Source organism: Pinus tabuliformis, chromosome 4_2 (genome assembly GCF_031772625.1).
Source record: "Pinus tabuliformis cultivar Carrire ecotype Pingquan chromosome 4_2, CPIR1, whole genome shotgun sequence".
NCBI lineage: Eukaryota > Viridiplantae > Streptophyta > Pinopsida > Pinales > Pinaceae > Pinus > Pinus tabuliformis.
In genome coordinates, this window is record NC_142304.1 from 1,103,703,673 (window position 1) to 1,103,709,779 (window position 6,107).

General features: G+C 36.4%; 1 pseudogene; it reads right to left on the minus strand.

Moving 5' to 3' along the window:
* Window positions 1-4,505: 4,505 nt before the first annotated feature.
* Window positions 4,506-5,072, minus strand: LOC149173519 (heat shock protein 90-1 pseudogene; annotated as a pseudogene).
* Between the last annotated feature and the right edge of the window lie 1,035 nt (window positions 5,073-6,107).

Consider the following 6,107-nt stretch of genomic DNA (forward strand, 5'->3'; position numbering starts at 1 on the left):
CACAAGATATAAGGAGGAAACCCAAAGTGGGTGAAAACCCCCTGCTGCAATTCGTCTCTATCTTCTTTTTAATTAGAAACTTCTCTTTATAATGTCTTGTACTGGAGCAGACTTTACCAGTACGTAGGCTGCAACCTGCAGAGAGCTACAACTCTCTCTCGTTTTCCAGCTTCCCTGGAAGGGAGCTCCAACCCCCTTAGTTCTTGTACTAGCTTGAGATACTAGTACGCAGGCTCCTACCTGTAGAAGGTAGCAACCTTCTCTTTGCTTTCAGGGACCTCGTTTCATTAATTTTCAGACTGGATCCATAAGAAACATCAATTAAAGATCAATAATTTTTGCATAACCCAAACTCCTTTTCACCAATCAAAAGCTGAAACAAATAAGCACTTCTCTGACCACTGAACCTAGAACACAGTAACTGTAATCAAACACACATTCTGAACCCAGAACACTGCAACAATAAAACAGAAGCAGCTAGAACATAAATCAAGATATATACGCTACTTCACTTTTCATCAACCTGCGAGTATACGCTTCTGTACCACAACCAACCTGTGTATACGCGCCTTTCAATCACATAAAAAGCGTATATACGCACCTTCAATTCACTGAACTTGCGTACAGATCTATAAAGGATAATTTATTATTTTAAGCATTCAGACATTAGTTAGCCCAGATTTATAGATGAAGAGTGCGCCACATATAACAGATCAAAATCATACAGAGATACCAATGTTCAAGCCTTTAGATCCATCAATAGTCCTTATCCTTCTTGCGCTCAGGTTCCTCCTTCATTCAGATCTAGATCTGCACCATAACCCAATCACCTGTATTCCAGATCTATCACAATATCAGATATTCAAATAATTCACATAATACCTTGCCACATGATCTCCTTCCTCTTTTATAGTTTTAGGCCTTCCTCAATACCACGGTCCAAAACCATAATAAACCAATACCATCAACTCAATACTAGGGATCAACACGTCTGTCGAGATACCATGGTCCAAAACCATAGGTTCAAATTCCAAGGACTAACTGCCATGGACCAAAGGTAAGATTTCCAACATATACGCGCTTTTCTTTGCATGAAAGTGCGTGTATACGCATACACACTTTTATAAAGTCCAACCTGCGTGTATACGCGACTTGATCTTAATGAACCTGCGTATATGAATTTTCTCTTCATTCTTGTAGTCTGAACTGAGATCTGTCATCAGAGAGAGTTGCCATCAAGGACAACACCTGTACCATAGTGTCACACCTGTGCCATAATGCCGACAGTATTAGTATTAATCCCTTCGTTTTATTATTCTTTTGGGCTTCTCATATTAATACCTTAGGTTTATAATATCGATCATGGTAAACCATTGTCAATCATAGCTAACCATGCTTGAATGTCACATTGTGACAAGGATTGTCTCGCCATGAAAATAAATAATAATCCCTTGGGTTTATTATATCAATCCCTTGGATTTATTATTCCCTTGGGTTTATATTATTAGTCCCTTTTGTTTAATAGTATTCCCTTTGGTTCATAATCCCTTGGGGTTTTAGTATTAATCCCTTGGGTTTATTATTCCCGAGTCAAACATGGTTTATTGTCGACCATGGTCCAACATGGAATTGTCATAAGGATTGTCTCAATATGAAAATCAATGATGGTCCATCATGTTTATTTCAATGTTTATAATATTTGTTTTAGGGTTTATATACATTCGGTTTATAATATTAGTCCCTTGGGTTTAATATTATTCCCTTGGGTTCATAACCCCTTGCGGATTTAGTACTAATCCCTTCGTTTTATTATTCCTTACGGTTTCTCATATTAATCCCTTGGGTTTATTATTCCCTTAGGTTTATAATATCGATTGTTGAGTCTTGAAAATGTCATTCATTTCTATTACACTTTCACTATTATGTCCATTATATCACCTCCATTTCACTACTATGTCACCACATTCATCCCACTTTCATTATCATTGGGCCACCTTTATGTTTTTCCAATATTTATTATTTCTAAGCCTTTTAAGTGAATTTGTGGTTAGAAATTAGAAAATAATGTGCATATGCTTATACCTAACAAATGGGTTGAGGTTGTTGACATGTGTAGGTTGAAAGGAGACTTCTAGAAGACCCTTATGTGGCACTCTAAGGCCAAATTCGAATTTGGTTGGAAAGAATCATGGGATCATGAGGATATGTGTCACATCTCCTAATTGTATTGTAACTCTAAAAAGACATGTGTCTTATCAGTTCCTATTTTGATTAGGCTTCTAGAGGTAGAGGGAGAGATTCATGGATTATCATTAATGAGATGACTCTCATCTTTTTGTATAAATAGGAGATCTCTCTCCTTCATTTGTTAGTCTTTCCTTTAGTCTTTTCTTAGTCCTTTTAGCTTGTTAGTCCCATGGCTTTTGAAAGCTTTTGTACTTTGTACTTTTGAAGAAATTGAATAAAGCTTTGATGTTCTCAACATGGAAGGAGATGTGAAGTAGATATCATGGAGCATATTAGGATGTAAGTAGAGTAGATTTCATTTTGTAAATATTGCTTTGTAGAATGTAAGGTAGATTAGATTTTTCATTCATGCAATTTTAATTCATGCAAGTGTGTTTAATTTTGCTTTGATTTCATGACAAATGGCATATGTGATCATCTTTTCTATGTTGCTGACCTTTATTTTTCTAGTTTGATTTTCATTAGTATCATTTCTTTAACTTGCACTTTACTTTCTGCTCTTAGATATCAAGTTGTTCATCTATTGATGGTTCTTTTTCCATAATCAAATAACTTTATTGGAGCCAAAATATCACTTAGTACAGCTTGGTTTAGTTTGCTTTAAGACTCACATTGCTGACTTGTTCATAACTGTTATCACATGATAAATCTAGCTGAAAGGAAAAAAGGTTAAGAAAAGGTTAAAGTAGTGTGATTTGTCTCCTTTATGTAGTGTCACTTAGATTTCACATTTCATTTTCATTTTAAATCAGCAGCATAGATACTGGGCCGATGTCATTAGTTCTTTATTTGATGTCTTTATTTTCCTTTAAGCATTTGATTTCATAGGTAGTAGGGGGCCCCTGCCTTGTATAGTTGTCACTTTAATTTCTTGCATTTCTTTTTCTTATTTCATGTATATTAATGTACAAATGTCTTTACTTTATTTTCTTGTATTTCTTTTTCTGATTTTCATGTATATTAATGTACAGTTTGAATTACTGCATTTTATTTTCTTTTTAACATGTATATTATTCTACATAAATTGCTTTCAAGTTGATTGTAGATTAGTGATGCACATAGCCTTTTAATGAACTAATGACGTGATAGAATCATCTTGTCCTTTTGCTGAAGCAGCAAGGATACTGGGTCTCATAGTCATTCTCTCATTATTTGATTATTGCATTTTATTTTGATTGAACTAGTTGTATATTTACACTTTTGTTTAAATACTAACTCCATCAATAACATGTTTTAAGTTCTTTTGAAGTGCTAAGTTTTGGAAGTTACCATTAAGGACATAGGCCTTGTCTTGAAATCTTTATCCATACTTGTCCTTTAAAAGTATTCTTAAGACCTTAGAAAACCAACAAGAACAAAACCCCAAAAACAACATAAACTATAAAACAACGAAGTAAGAGAAAGGTTAACTAAGCACATATAGTGCACCACACTTCATCAGTTTACGATACCCGGATTGATAATTTATGTAGAGCAATTTAAGACGTTAAATTGACTAGACATTTTGGCGCCGTTGCCGGGGAAGTGTAATTAGGAGACCTTATTTCTTACATCTGAAAAAAAAAAATAACAATTCTTGAGTATGCTCTCCTCCTGCACTTTGTGTGATCTGGTGGATCAGAAAAATAATTGTTAAGAAAAAATAGGAGACAAAATAAACTTCATCACTTCAATTGATTCAAGAAAAAAAAAAGGAGAAGAGAAAAAAAATAAACTACATTTCATTTCCATTTTCACTCCATGCCATCCATTTCATCAATAAAAGTGATTTCCCCATGATCATTTCCATTAAGATTGCCTAACTATCTCTATTTAGCTAAGTGGTTGCTGTGATACTGGTTTCCGCAGCTGATACCGGTTTCCGCAGCTGATACCACTCTGTTTTTCAAACTTACAGTCAAGATGTTAGTGCAATAAAATGAAAATGCAGGAATGACTAAGCAATATAAAAATTCACAATTTCAGAGAAAAAAACAATCTATGGCTATCTCCATTCCTAGTTTTCGCTGTGGCTTCAATAAAAAAATCTGCCTCCCTGATCAAGCTTTGGCCTTAAAACGAACCTGCAAAAGCATTACGTCTCCTTTAGTTGTTTTCATGTCTCTTGCAAACAACAACATCAAATCAATTCTTTCATCTCTGTGTAGGCTCTAAAATTAGAGAGAAAGCAGCGGTATGCAACAACATTGCATACTGTTTATCCCTATACATGTGTTTTTTTTGGTTTGTTTGTTGTGTAGACAAAAATTAGCAGAAATCTAATGATCATAACAAGGGAGACCACCCAATTCCTGAATCCATGACTTCTGTGGGCTTTCTCCGGGAATAAGCTCCTCATAGTTGTTCATTATGAAAACCCTTCTCACATAAAGCTTAATATTGTTGAGCTTCTTCTTTGTATCAAAGAAATCGAATGGAGCCCTCTCTGGAACAAAGAGAACAGCCTTGAACTCCAATTGACCCTCTACAGAGAAATGCTTCACGGCCAAGTGATCCTCCCAATCATTGGTGAGACTCTTATAGAACGATGCATACTCTTCCTTTGTAATCTCCTCTGACTTTCTCATCCAGATTGGCTTTTTCTTGTTGACGAGACTCCATTCATGCGACACTTCCTTTACCTTCTTTTTCTTCTTATCTTTCTCCTTTTCCTCCTCCACTTCCTGGATATCCCCTTCATCTTCCTTCTTCTCCTCTGTCTCCTTTTAGTCGTCACTGACCTCCTTCTCGGTGGTCTTCTCAGTCCACAAATAAATGGGGTAGCTAATGAACTCAGAATGCTTCTTGATCAGATCCTTCAGCCGCCTCTCCTCCAAGTATTCCATATAAAAAAATTTCAAAATCAATTTCACAGCCGAATGCGGAACTGTTAACTCAGGAAAAATGCGTAAACACAGGAAAAATGTCAAACTTCAAACGTTCGATTTGCCCAAATGGAGACGAATTTCAAAAAAATAAAACATGGGTTGTTTTTCCAGGTGGGTTAATTAGATAACCCAGAAACCGTTTGATAAAATTCATGGCGATCTGGGAGAAATATTTGGTTCTTTGGAGCCTCTTTTTTGCCGCCGCGTGAATAAATACGGAAATTAAGTTAATTAACAGATAGTTTGAATGTGTTCTGCGTGTCTGAGGAGGAGAAATCCAAATAGGAGTCATCTATGTGCTATTATTCAAGCCTAATTATAGTCTTATTCGTTGTACTCTTGAGACGTGACCGTAATATCCGCAACCGTTTGATGAGATGTGTACACAGTCATCCGATCTGGAAGGTTCCCGCCGTTACTCTACCCATACCATACACCTCACATGCTTTGCTGAAAATTTGTCAAACTCAAGTGATTTATTTGAAGCGAAAGTCAAATCAGTTAATTGCAGCTCAAACGTGTAAATTGCATAGTTCAACAGTGTCTATCGGTAAAGGCAGCCAATTCCAAGATTGAAGACTCAACAAAACATGGCAGTTTTCCAAACAAATAGGTCTCTTCTCCACCACGATCTCCGCAGCCAAAAACTGAAACGTGTATGAAAGTCGTCCGACTCCAAGGGATTTGGCCGTTATTTCATTTCCTTATCACTCCATTCTCACACGCATTTGAACTCATTCTCATGCTTGTCTTTCACCATTTCCGCTCTCGTTTTGCTGTAAACTTCACGTCTTTGTTTTAAACCCTGCAGCTCTGTTTTAAACTCCACGGCTTTGTTTCAAACCCCGCAGTTCCGTTTCAAACTCGTATTACCTTGCATAACACTGCGTCTATTCCACTTGCAGCCGTAGTCCATCCATCTTTCCCGTGAACATCCTCCTTGAGAATCCATACACAGTCAAAGCTTCAGCCGAAGTTGAGATGGGGAAACTG